Source organism: Telopea speciosissima, chromosome 10 (assembly GCF_018873765.1).
Source record: "Telopea speciosissima isolate NSW1024214 ecotype Mountain lineage chromosome 10, Tspe_v1, whole genome shotgun sequence".
NCBI classification, from domain to species: Eukaryota; Viridiplantae; Streptophyta; class Magnoliopsida; order Proteales; family Proteaceae; genus Telopea; species Telopea speciosissima.
This window is the reverse complement of record NC_057925.1, coordinates 11,559,522-11,573,787: the sequence shown is the minus strand read 5'-3', so window position 1 is coordinate 11,573,787 and position 14,266 is coordinate 11,559,522. Positions and strand designations below refer to the sequence as shown.

The 14,266-nt window shown below is 41.1% G+C and overlaps 1 pseudogene; it reads right to left on the bottom strand.

Annotated features, from left to right (window-relative positions):
• Positions 1 to 3,682: 3,682 nt before the first annotated feature.
• LOC122643234 lies at positions 3,683 to 13,488 on the bottom strand (annotated as a pseudogene).
• Between the last annotated feature and the right edge of the window lie 778 nt (positions 13,489 to 14,266).

The window sequence follows — 14,266 nt, the reverse complement described above, 5'->3', positions numbered from 1 at the left end:
TGCTATAGAGAAGCAAATTCGGCTGCGGATGCTCTTGCCACCTACGCGGCGAAAAGGAAAAACACCTCTTGTTGGCCTGCTCCACCCTAATTTATCTGGCAGATTGTCTATTGGGAAGCGCTTGAACGGCCTTTCTATAGATTCACCTAATTTGTAACTGATTTGATCGCCTGGCTCTAACAGTTACCTAAGGACTAGGGCGAAGGGTTCACGTTAGTTCTCTGGATTATCTTTTTTGAAGTTTTCAGTCAATCCTTGTAAGTTTTTCTTCTATATTTAATACACATTGCTGATCTTTAGCAAAAAAAAAACCCCACATGAATATATTACTAACTTCAAATCATTCCATATTTAGTTATAAAAACTCACTTTACTTTGAATCGCAATCCCTTGAATTCCTTGAATTTGAAAATTAAAATAAAAATTTCATTAAAAAAATACCGTTATGAAATATGATAAGATCGATATTTAAGTAATCGGCAAGGGATCATTATAAGGTCGCATGACTCTTGCACCTGCGTGGGGACCAATGAGACTCCACACAGGAGCATCAACATAGATAGGATTTTTGGTTTCATAGGGGGCGGGTGGTAATTTAGGGCGCTCCTGTGTCTAGCGCAGGGGCCACACAACCGAGCTGCATTCTTTTTCCCTTTAAGTAATTTATACAATCATTTTGGATAATGATTACCAAAGTTCTATTTTTAGGTTTAAAAATGTTCACTTTCTTTCCTCTAATTCCCCTTGCAACCAAACGGAGCCAAGGGAGCTGTAGTATTTAAAATTCTTTGTAAACTATTTTCTCCACAAATATGAATGGCCTTCCCTCAACTAGCAGAAAGTTAGTGGTTACAATTGTGTTCGGAATTGTACACATGCACGCTGAGGTATTTTTTGTTAAATGTCAGCAAAGATATATTAAGAAGAAAAAGATAAAACAAGTATTTAACGTCTAGGCATACCAAGACGAATACAGAGAAACAAAAGAAAATGAGAACTAACCCATCTACGCCATTGCCATCAGTGGGAACAGCTCAACTACCTTCTTATCAACCGTGCTTATCCACATCTAGCCGATCTCCTACATTCACTCACCTAATTCATTCCTACTCAAAGTGGAACTCTATCGACAACGATAAGATGGGATGATGATGACCTTCTACAAGATAGTTGTCGATAATCTTCATATCACATGTGATAACAACCTATTTGACTTAGGACTCTTGATATCACATGTGATAACACTCTATGTACTCAAGGACTCTTCTACTTGTAAAACTCTACCCTATCAATATATACTTGATGTAATCGGATTACCATTGAATAAGAGAAGTTATTCATTCAATATGGTATAAAGAGCTACACGCTCCAATGAGCACATCTAAAATATTTTTTTTATTTTTATTTTCTCCTCTCTCTCTCTCTCTCTCTCTCTCTCTCTCTCTCTCGTCTGTCCATGGCCGATCCTCCTTCCTCCATGCCCACGGCTTCTGCCATTCTTGCTCCTCCCGTCACTCTCTCAGGTGCCTCTCATTTTTTGCACCTCAAATTATCATCTAAGAATTATGTTTATTGGCACACTCAAATTGAGCCCTATCTCATTGGGCAACGACTCTATGATTATGTACTTGGTCACAAGCCGCGCCCTTAAGATCCAACTCTTGGCGCCACCTGGTATGAACATGATGCCTTTGTGAAGAGTCTCTTGATCGTATCTCTTTCTGAGGATACTATATCCCTTGAAGAGTACCTCAGCCTTAGCTCTCTTCTCGTGAGAGGAGCAGAGTTCACCTAAGGGCGCTCTCGGATTTGCTAAGATCAGGGCAGCAGTCAGGGGTTCAGGAAAAGAGAAAAAGCTGTGTACCTAACCTAGTCTTCTTGAGCGCCCCCTGACATAAGCTTAGAGAAAAAGCGCAAGGAGTGCCTTGAACAAGAATGAGATGTGGGAACTCCTTCTCTGTCCTAAAGATCTAAAGACCGTAACGTGTAAATGGGTTGACAAGGTGTTGAAAGGGTCGGACGGGCAGCCTAACGGCCACCCTTAGTTGGTCACAACACCAACAAGGAGTTATGGGGCGCTTTGTCATGCTGCCTACAGCTTGGCTTTTACTACCTGAATTTTATCTCTCAATGTTGCACTCGCAAAACGTCATACACAAACATGATGAAAGCATTGTCCAATTTCTCCAATGTGCAAAGTCTCTATCAGATGAACTAGTTGCTGCCGGCAAGCCCTTGCCCACTCAAGATCTTAATATTCACATCTTTCGCGCCCTACGTGATGAATATCAATCACCGGTTCCTACTATGATGGCTCGTTCCGATCCGATATCCTTCACCGAACTTCATGGTCTACTTGTAAGTCATAAGCATTTGCTTCATCACGTCGTGCTATGATAGATCCCTCTACACATGCTTCCACTAATGTGACTCAACACAGTGGTCATGGTTGCCCACTCCTTCCGTGTGGTCGCGGTAATGGTCGTGGCCCTAGCAATACCTATCAACCGTGCTTATCCACATCTAGCCATTCTCCTACAAAGTCAACTAACCCGATCTTTTACAGTCACTCACCTACTTATTTCTACTCTAAGTGCAACTCAAAGTGAAAATTTATCGATAGAGATAAGATTGGATGGTGATCACCTCCTACATGATAGTCAGCGATAATCTTTATATCACATGTGATAACAACCTATTTGATTCAGGACTATCACATGTGATAATAATCCAGGACTCCTTGTATCACATGTGATAACACTCTATGTACTCAAGGACTCTCTTGAAAACGAAAAAGAAGAGAAGAACAAACACACAACACAGGGATTTTATGTGGTTTCACCCCCAAGAAGGTAGGCTACATCTACGGCCAACAACAGAACTGGTTTCCACTATTTCTCTGAAGCAAGTTACAAATCCTCAGATCTCACTTACATCTCTCAACCAGATAAGGACACTATATAGAAAAGCCCTAACCCAAACAAGTACATAAATGCCCTTAGAAGCCCAAAAGACCCACTCGATTAGGGTCGCACCTGAACCTAACTATGCTGATATACATATCAAATCAAAGATTTCGACGAGCTCTGTAGGATTCATTGTCTTTGGCATTAATGTATGCACCTTTAAGGCCATCCGGATGCATTTTGAGGCCGAAATGGCCCTCTGAAGATTTCCCACTGCACTTTTTGGACTAAGATCAGGCTTCACCAAATATATATATACCTAATGTAATTGGATTACCATTGAACAAGAGAAGTTATTCATTCAATAATTCTAATAAAAAACAAGGAACTATTAAGAGAATCGGTATCGAGGCCAACCCAAGCACATACATTTTATATTAACTTAATTGGTATGAATTAATTTAAATCTGGATTCTTCTTTTAATCGTTCGCCAAGGAACGCCCATTTTTTGTCAATTTCAATCATTATTTCTCCATTTATTTCAATAAAAAAAAAACTGAAAAAATCCATAAATTATTGGGAAAAAGAACTCTGTCCGGGAGTATAGCCAACGCAACTTCTCATGAGTCTATCGCTTCCTCCCCATATGAAAAGACACCGATACCCCCTTGTTTTGAGGAGGAGAGAGATAGATACATAAGAGTTCTGGCGTAGGCCACACTACTAGACAGAAAACTACTTCCCTTATACACATTGAAAGAAGAAGAAGAGTAATTCAGATAAGACCACGTCCAATACTAAAACCATAACCATCTCCATAAGGGATGATTGAAGAAGCATCAACACGTTTCTTCATATTCTTCTTAAGTTCCTCCATAAAAATCATCAACTTCTGAAGCTCATGCAATCCCATATTTTCAATGGGTGCTTCCCACCAGGGCTCACCCTGCTTTGCTTCTGGGGTCGATTGGTAGAGTGTCTCAGCTCGCTTCTTCTCGATTTCCATTAGGTTGAGCACTTGTGTGTACTGTTGGTTGAGCTCGCAAACACTAGCTCCACGGAAAGCCTCCACAAGAGGCAATGCAGCGGTTTCCGGTGGCAAATTGTTTTCATTAAGGAACCTATCAACGATGGATTCCACACTAGGGTGGCAGAAGGAGAAGACCTTACCTGCAGGTGAGAAGACAAGAATGGCTATCTTGTTGGCCAAACAACGGTCCAGGGATCAAACCATGGTTCCCTAGGGAGACCAAGATATTTATCTTTAGGGTTTTGCACGCCCTGGGTTAGCCCATGGTGTCCCATGGGTGCCCCATTTTTATTTTAGGGTTTCCCATGGTCGCCCATGGGAACCTTGGTGCATCCCTATTAGGGTTTCTCCTTCCCTATTGCATTCCATAAAATTAATTATCACAATAGGAACGGAGAAACTCGTCTCTAGTCCATCACATGGCAAGAGGGATCCATCCCATACTCGCATGCGCAGCGGAAAATAATCGATTCAAGTTTCTTTCGCATCCCATAAATATTAATAATCAATGAACAGAAGGAATTAATAAAGAACTGCTAACCTGGTGAGCCTCAAGTGTTGCTCCTCCAATAGACAGTGGTTCTTCCTCCAATGAGCGCTCCAAGCAAACAGATCTGAACCTCCAATGGTGCTACCAAGGTTCTACACGCCAATCCCAGATGCCCTCAAACTCCTCAGCACAGATCTAGGGTTTCACAAACCCTAACTCTCAAACACAGGTGAGAGAAGCAAGAAGAAGAAGAGAGATCACAAGAGGGAGAGAGAGAAACCAAAAATGTAGGAGAGAGAGTGTCTGCTCCAAAAACGTGGAGAGCTTCTCTTCTGCGTATTTTTGGTCCCCTATTTATAATAATAGGGTTTAATTAAATCCTAGATAGATTTAATAGAGCCCTAGTGAGAGTCTGACTCTCTCTCTCTCAGTCTGGCAGTTCTGTTTAAACTCAAAGTGCTACACAGGTGAAGAAGCAGAATCTAATAGGGAAAGTATTAATTAGATTCTTTATTTAATTATTAATGGATAATTACAATTAGCACCAAATCCATTAATTAAATAAAGAGCCAATTATATTAGCAAATTCCAAATAACTCCCTATATGATAACAATTTATCATATACAACCCCCCCCACTAATCAACACCATCATTATGGAATCTAGGGCATGTACACATGTACTGCCAAACCCCAATCCATAGTACATGTCCATATAAGAGCGTCTGTGCATCCGATCAGGTCCCGCAAAACTCGATAAAACACTTTATTTGAAATAACTATAAATAATGTATCATTTTATGTAAAATAAATTTTGCAAAACCATTTCCAAAACGTGCTGGATCCAGATTCTGATCCGACCATGCACAGACAGTCTCTATCTTGGTGTTCCCCAATCGGGCAGTGGTGACCGTGTTGGATAACTCCTTCACTCTCAAAGTGTTCACGCATTCCCAGAACACCGACTTTGACTCGCTTGAGTCTCAGTCATTGATGAACCAAAGAATGCGATCACACTTTGCAAGTGAGGAGTTCCCTCAGTGCGGTGTCGGTGACACATGTCTATCCCTTCCTACATATGGCAGTAATACATGAGGGAATCGACAAAGTAGATTCTTCGCCAATGCACACATCAAACATGTGAGCACTCGCATTCGTACCCTGACATCACATGTCTAGGCATACCCAATGCGACGACCATATGATAAGGGTGCCCAGCCCAAATCCTAGTTGTGACTACCATTTTAAGTATAAGTTACGGACACATAATGCTCAAAAAGTTTATATCGCATGTGACAATATTAAAATAAAATGTATAAATGTTCAATACAAAGGTGAACCGGGTTGAATCGGACCGAACCGGGTTTGATGGACACACACTTGTCCAATAATCTCCCACTTGTACATCAAAGCCAATTCCCCATACATTTTAAACCCATGCCCTCTATGTGTTTCTCAAACACTCCTGGTGACAAACCCTTTGTCATGGCATCAGACACATTTTCAGTTGTGTCCACTTTGGAGATACTCACGTCACCCTGCTGGATAATCTATCTGATGAGGTGATACTTCCGCTGCACGTGCTTGTTCCTCTGATGAGCCCTAGGCTCCTTAGCTTATGCAATGGCCCCTCTGTTGTCACATAACAGGGGAATAGAGCCCTTGACAAGATTAGGGACTACCTCCAAATCTGATAGGAATTTTCTCAGCCAAACACCTTCTTTTCTTGCATCACAGCCGCAAGGTATTCCCGTTCGGTAGTAGAATCGGTGTAGACTTTTGTTTCGCACTCCGCCACACAATGGTACCTCCACCCATTAGATATACCATCCCGGACGTGGATTTTCTGTCATCCTTGTCAGTTTGGAAATTTGAATCTGTGTATCCCAATACTGACAACTGATCAGATCCAAAAACCAAGAATTATTCCTTAGTCCTTCTCAAGTACTTGAGGACATTCTTAACAGCACTCCAATGCTCGCGTCCAGGGTTAGCTTGATAACAACTTACCATGCCTACTGCATAGCAAATATCCGGCCTCGTACACAACATGGCGTACATAAGACTCCCTACTGCTGAGGCATAGGGAATCCTCTTCATCTTTTCAATGTCTGTCTGAGACTAAGGACATTGAGATCTGGAAAGACTGACTCCATGTCTGAAGGGAACACTTCCCCTCTTGGAGTTCTCCATACTAAATCTGGCCAAGACTTTGTCTATATAGGTAGCCTGTGACAAGCCTAGCATCCTTTTCTGGCGATCTCTTACGAGTTTGATCCCAAGGATATAGCCAGCTTCACCAAAGTCTTTCATCGAAAACATTATGGATAACCACTGTTTTACTGATGAAAGGAATCCTACATCGTTACCAATCAGCAATATGTCATCTATGTATAAAACAAGAAAACATACTGCCCTCCCACTGATCTTATAAACGCATGGTTCATCCATGTTTTGATCAAAACCAAATGATTTGATTGATTGATCAAACCTGATGTTCCAGCTCCTGGAAGCCTGCTTCAGCCCATAAATGGACCTCTGCAATTTGCACACCTTTCTTTCTTCCTCCAAGGAAGAGAACCCCTCTGGCTGTTCCATGTAGATTTCCTCTTGAAGGAACCCATTTAGAAATGCAGTCTACACATCCATCTACCAGATCTCATAATCAAAGTGTGCTGCGATAGCCAATAAAATCCTGATGGATTTCATCATTGCTACTGGTGAAAAGGTTTCCTTATAGTCTATACCCTCTTTCTGGGTATAACCCTTTGCCACCAGTCTCGCTTTGAATCTCTCGACCTTTCCATCTGCGCCCTTCTTCCTCTTGAAGATCCATTTACATCCAATCGGCTTGACGCCAAGTGGTGGATCGACTAGAGTCCAGACCTTGTTGGAATGCATCGAATCGATTTCAGAGCGCATTGCTTCCAGCCACCTAGTGGCATCAACATCCTTTAGAGCCTCAGAGTATGTCATCGGATCATCATCCGATTCAACCGATACCATGTGGAACTCTTCCACTGTTTCCTCTTCGGTTAGAAGAGTTAGCCTGGTGGGTGGTCTAACAGTCCTCCCACTGCGTTGAGGTTCCTCAGGTGTTGGTATTTCAGCGGGTATGTAAGTTGGTCTCACTTCTGGAAGTGACGTTTCTGAGCCATCTGATAGCTCTTTTATGACTACTAGTTCAGACCTCTGGGTCATCATTTCTTCCTCCAAAAATGTGACATGTTTACTTACAATGACCTTTTGATCAATTGGGTCATAGAAATAATAGCCTATCGTGCCTTTGGGGTAGCCTAAGAAATAGCATCTCGAAGTCCTGGATTCTAACTTGTCTGTCTGTTGCTTTCGCACATGTGCTATGCAACCCCATACCCTAAGGTGTTGAATACTGGGCTTTTGCCCTTTCCACAACTCAAAGGGTGTCTTGGCTACAGACTTAGATGGAACCCTATTCAAGATATATATCGTCGTCTCTAAAGCGTACCCCCAGAAAGAAAGAGGCAGCTCACTATAAGTGAGCATCGTCCTGACCATATCCAATAGGGTCCGATTACGTCATTCGGATACACCATTTTGTTATGGTGTGCCTGGATTAGTTAGTTGACTAACTATCCCTTGGGATATGAGATGTTCTTTAAACTCATCCGATAGATACTCCCCTCCACGATCTGATCGTAAGGACTTGACGCGTTTTTTGAGCTATCTTTCGACCTCGGCTTGGAATTCTTTGAATTTATTAAAGGCTTCCAATTTCCTACGTATCAAGTATATGTAACCATATCTAGAGTAATCATCAGTGAACATGATAAAGTACTCATACCCATATCTTGCTTGTATGTTTATGGGTCCACACACGTCAGTGTGTATCAACTCCAACATATCTGTGGCTCTAGCACCTTTATTGCTAAAGGATTTCTTGGTCATTTTGCCCTGAAGGCATGACTCACAGGTGGGGAATGGTTCCACCCTCAGACTCTCTAAGGACCCATCCCTCACCAATCTACTAATTCGGTCCATATTAATGTGACCCAATCTTAGATGCCATAGATATGTTGAGTTCACTGGAGCTGCTTTCTGTTTCAAATCAACATTTGAAACAACATTCGTTCTAATAGGGCAATCTAGAAAATACAAACTACTTTGCATATATCCGGATGCCACAAAGGAATTATTAAAACGAATAATCAATTTAGAATTAAAGGAAAAACTATATCTGTCCAAAACAAGTTTTGAAACTGAAATTATCTTCCTCTTGAAAGAGGGTACATAATAGCAATCCTTTAAAACTAAACTAGCAGAACTAAAATTTAAAATAAAAGTTCCCACAGCCAACTCCATGGTCTCAGCTCCAGTGCCCATTCGAAGACGCACTTCATTTCTTTCCAGGTTCCTTGTCTCCTTGAACCCCTGCAAATCATTGCAAATGTGAACAGTGGATCCACTATCCACCAACCAAGAATTGGTCGGTTCAAAAGACAAATTAGACTCATAAAGAACGTGAACATTACATGTACCTTCTTTAGCAGCCTCTGTTTCATCTGGCTTCTTGTCTTTCAAAGTTGCCAAGTAAGCACGATAGTTTCTTTTCCAGTGACCCTCCTTCTTGCAATAGAAGCACTTGCCTTTGCCTTTATTGCCAGACTTCCCACCCTTGGCTTTCAGGGTCTTGCCCTTACTTTCCTTTTTCTTCTTCTTCCCATTTGAAGAAGGCTTTACCTCAGTTGTATTGACCTCAGCCTTGTCCTTTTTCAAGGACGCTTCAGCCTCTACCAGTGCATTAGCAAGCTCGGTGAGCTCCATCTCCTTCTCGGACATCTTGTAGGACATCCTAAAAGGTGCGTAGGCAGAAGTGAGTGACGCTAAGATCGCATCAGTCTTATATCGTAGGCTGAAATTAGTTCCCATGGATTCCAATTTTTCAAATAGATTGATCATTTTCATTACATGATCCATCACTGGAGTCCCCTGAGACATCTTGGAGTTATGGATTTGACTCACCGCATCAGAATGTGCGTGTGTCAACTGCCTGTTGAACAATTCAGCAAGCTTATCCATTTTACCCCTAGCAGTGCGTATATCCTTGACTGAGTCTACAACTGATTTTTCCAACTATCCTAGGATATAGAGTGATGCCTTGGAATCCCTCATGAGGAACCCTTGCATCTCTTCATTTGCCTCAAAATCGTTCGGGTCGGGTTGAGGAGGAACTTGTTCATCTAGAACTGTGTACAGTCCTTTAGCAGTCAGGAGCAACTTAATGCTCTGGTACCAATCGATATAGTTTGTACCATTAAGTTTGTATTCGCTAATGAGTGTTAACAGGTTGGAATTAACGGCAGCCATCATATACTAATCTATACATGCACAAGTAAATAACCACATGCTAATTAATGACCATTGAAAATAATAAATTGAGCACACACACATCAATGGTCTTTCATGATTTGGGTTTCCCTCATAACCCAAAAGATGAATTGGATACCTACAACCCTTGCATGTATAACTTACCCTGTCGGGAGTCATTATACACACCATGGTAGTGTGGACTAAGCTGTCCGCCTCATGGGCTTCTAATATTTTCGGCCACCTAGGTGTCATGTCCAGATCCTATCGGTTGACATACACCCAAGTCATGTACTTACCTATCGCATTAGTTAGAATCATGGAATCATGAAAGATGGCCCACTGTCGCAGTGCCCTCTCACTATCCATACCCTAACGTATCTAGATGGAGGTAAATATAGATAAATGCGTGACAGAGGTCCTGGCAATGTCCTGTCGGCTTATGCAGGGTCATGTCACACATTTTCTATATTTATCTTCAATAGGAGGCCATGGACATGTCTACCGATTAAGACTAGTCCATATCATACATGTATTGTGAATAAAGAGGGATTAATTAACTCTCACATACATGGATAGATTTAAACAACATAATTAATCAACATTAATTAAAAGTGATTATGGGATGGCGGCATTTTTATCAGAAGCAATTAAAGAACCCTCCCAATAAAAATAAAACTAATAACTTTGGGTGCATTTATCATGCCATGGATGCCACGCCTCGATCATCTCCTCTGTCCGATCATGTCTTCAAAGTAGGTGACTTGCATCTCCATAAGCTTTGAGCACCACATGTGGATCACCATCTACATGCCCTGGAAGTCCTAACTCCTCTAAAATTACAATGGAAACCTAGAAAAATTCTATACACTTTCCTTTCCATAATAATAAAGAAACCCCGCATGGAGAAACCAACCCACCATTTGGGTTGCCCATGGGGTGGAGTACATTTGTTTATAAAAAAGAAAGGGGGAGAGAGAGAAAGAGAGAGAAGCATCACATCCACCCATAACCCCATGTATCACATACATAAACAATCCATCCATTTATTAGAATGCCATTCCCATAATCACATCATAATATAATTTCATGCATGGGCATTAAAGCAAGTGAACCAGAAATTAAAACATGGATTCCTTCAATTATTGAACTACCACATCGCATGTGATATCATGTATCCAAGTCCATAAAATTAAAATCGCATTTTAATTTCAAGTGGGTAAAGAAGGAATCTCTTCACCCATCATCATCCTCCAAAAACAAAACAAAATAATAAAATTCTGTTTTGAAAAATCTGTTTTTTTTTTTTTTTTTTTTTTTTTTTTTTAAACTGGAGGGAAAACAAGGGGGTGCATGCAGCCCACTTGCGCAGGCTGCAGGCACTCCCTGCGCAGCCCATAGGCACAGGGCCCACGGACAGCAGCCTTGGGCTGTAGGCCGCAGGCCTGCTGCCCATAGGCTAAAGCCCACAGACAGCAGCCTGCAGGCCCGCAAGGTTGCTGCCCGCAGGCAGCAGCCCACAAGGGGATGCGCACAAGGGCAGGTTCATGGGGAAGGGCATGCACAGAGGCTTGGCAGCGTGCGCTCCCCCCCCACATATAGAACATGATTAAAAAATTTTAAAATAAAAATTAGTAATCACAACCTAATTGGATACATGCTTCAATACTTGGAATAAACAAAACAAACCAAATCCATCATCACTTGGGTAGGTTGTTACACTAACAACCTTGTAACTACCCATGTGCACATGGGAAGGTTGTTACAACAACCATATCCTAACCACCCATGTTCCAACTTGCATCCCACTCATGATAATCATATTAACCATTAATTATCTAATATTCATGGGTGGAAAAGGTGGCTCTGATACCACACTATTGGCCAAACAACGGTCCAAGGATCAAACCATGGTTCCCTAGGGAGACCAAGATATTTATCTTTAGGGTTTTGCACGCCCTGGGTTAGCCCATGGTGTCCCATGGGTGCCCCATTTTTATTTTAGGGTTTCCCATGGTCGCCCATGGGAACCCTAGTGCATCCCTATTAGGGTTTCTCCTTCCCTATTGCATTCCATAAAATTAATTATCACAATAGGGACGGAGAAACTCGTCTCTAGTCCATCACATGGCAAGAGGGATCCATCCCATACTCGAATGCGCAGCGGAAAATAATCGATTCGAGTTTCTTTCGCATCCCATAAATATTAATAATCAATGAACAGAAGGAATTAATAAAGAACTGCTAACTTGGTGAGCCTCAAGTGTTGCTCCTCCAATAGACAGTGGTTCTTCCTCCAATGAGCGCTCCAAGCAAACAGATCTGAACCTCCAATGGTGCTACCAAGGTTCTACACGCCAATCCCAGATGCCCTCAAACTCCTCAGCACAGATCTAGAGTTTCACAAACCCTAACTCTCAAACACAGGTGAGAGAAGCAAGAAGAAGAAGAGAGATCACAAGAGGGAGAGAGAGAAATCAAAAACGAAGGAGAGAGAGTGTCTGCTCCAAAAACGTGGAGAGCTTCTCTTCTGCGTATTTTTGGTCCCCTATTTATAATAATAGGGTTTAATTAAATCCTAGATAGATTTAATAGAGCCCTAGTGAGAGTCGACTCTCTCTCTCTCGATCTGGCGATTCTGTTTAAACTCAAAGTGCTACACAGTGAAGAAGCAGAATCTAATAGGGAAAGTATTAATTAGATTCTTTATTTAATTATTAATGGATAATTACAATTAGCACCAAATCCATTAATTAAATAAAGAGCCAATTAAATTAGCAAATTCTAAATAACTCCCTATATGATAACAATTTATCATATACAACCCCCCCACTAATCAACACCATCATTATGGAATCTAGGGCATGTACACATGTACTGCCAAACCCCAATCCATAGTACATGTCCATATAAGAGTGTCTGTGCATCCGATCGGGTCTCGCAAAACTCGATAAAACACTTTATTTGAAATAACTATAAATAATGTATCATTTTATGAAAATAAATTTTGCAAAACCATTTCCAAAACGGTACTGGATCTAGATTCTGATCCGACCATGCACAGACAGTCTCTATCTTGGTGTTCCCCAATCGGGCAGTGGTGACCGTGTTGGATAACTCCTTCACTCACAAAGTGTTCACGCATTCCCAGAACACCGGCTTTGACTCGCTTGAGTCTTAGTCATTGATGAACCAAAGAATGCGATCACACTTTACAGTGACAGGGTTCCCTCAGGTACAGGGTGTCGGTGACACATGTCTATCCCTTCCTACATCTGGTAGTAATACATGAGGGAATCGACAAAGAAGATTCTTCGCCAATGCACACATCAAACATGTGAGCACTCGCATTCGTACCCTGACATCACATGTCTAGGCATACCCAATGCGACGACCATATGATAAGGGTGCCCAGCCCAAACCCTAGTCGTGACTACCATTTTAAGTATAACTTATGGACACATAATGCTCAAAAAGTTTATATCGCATGTGACAATATTAAACTAAAATGTATAAATGTCCAATACAAAGGTGAACCGGGTTGAACCGGACCGAACCGGGTTTGATGGACACACACTTGTCCAACATATCTCAGCACCGCAGAGAGTACAGAGCTCACTAGCCTTCTTGAAGAGTCCTGCTCGGCGTTTAGAGAAAGTGACCTGTCAAGAAAATTCACAATTGATCCTCTTGATCTCAATCTTCTGCCGACCCATGCTTGGTTTCCTTGCCATCTCACTGAAACAATAAGAGAAACACTAAAAAAAGATTGCTTCACCACCCATCAAGGGAAAGAAAGAGATAATAGAGAAATTGTTGTTTCTTTGGACTCAATTTATAGGTCTTCTTTCCTTCAATATCTCTCAAAGCTGTCCGAATATATTAAAATTTTTGCCTCTATTTCATCTTATTTCCTTTTTTGAAACTTTATTTTTTTATAATTTTTACTTTTGGTAACAAACTTAAGAGATTTAGCCACAAATTAGGAAAATTTAGATTAAAAAATGTTATCATCATGAGATTTAGTTTTCTTGGTTGGCAAATTCCTTTCTCCAGTTTGAACACCATTTTGGACTTGAAATCCGAAAACCAAGTTCATATTTATTTCCTTTTTGATAAAAAAAAATATATATATTTATTTCCTTTTATATGATGTGGTGTTTGGGAAAAGGAAGCGGAATGTCTGTTAAGCTAAAATCTAAGATTACTGTGCTGCATGAACATTGTTTAGGGATAACTGTGGTGCTCTTTAGGAATGTAATAGGAGATATGATATGATATTGTTTTTAATTTCTTTTGGGTATGATATGATCAGAAACATAGTAATTGCCTATACGATCCATCTATGGTGTCACCTGGAGTGTGTATGGTAACATATATATATGTATGGTACCACGAAAGACAGTTTAATTTCCATTTTAATCAAGAGGAAAAAAACAAAGAATCTTCAAAATATAACCGTCCATGGTAGTTACTTATTAAGAATGGAGCTGG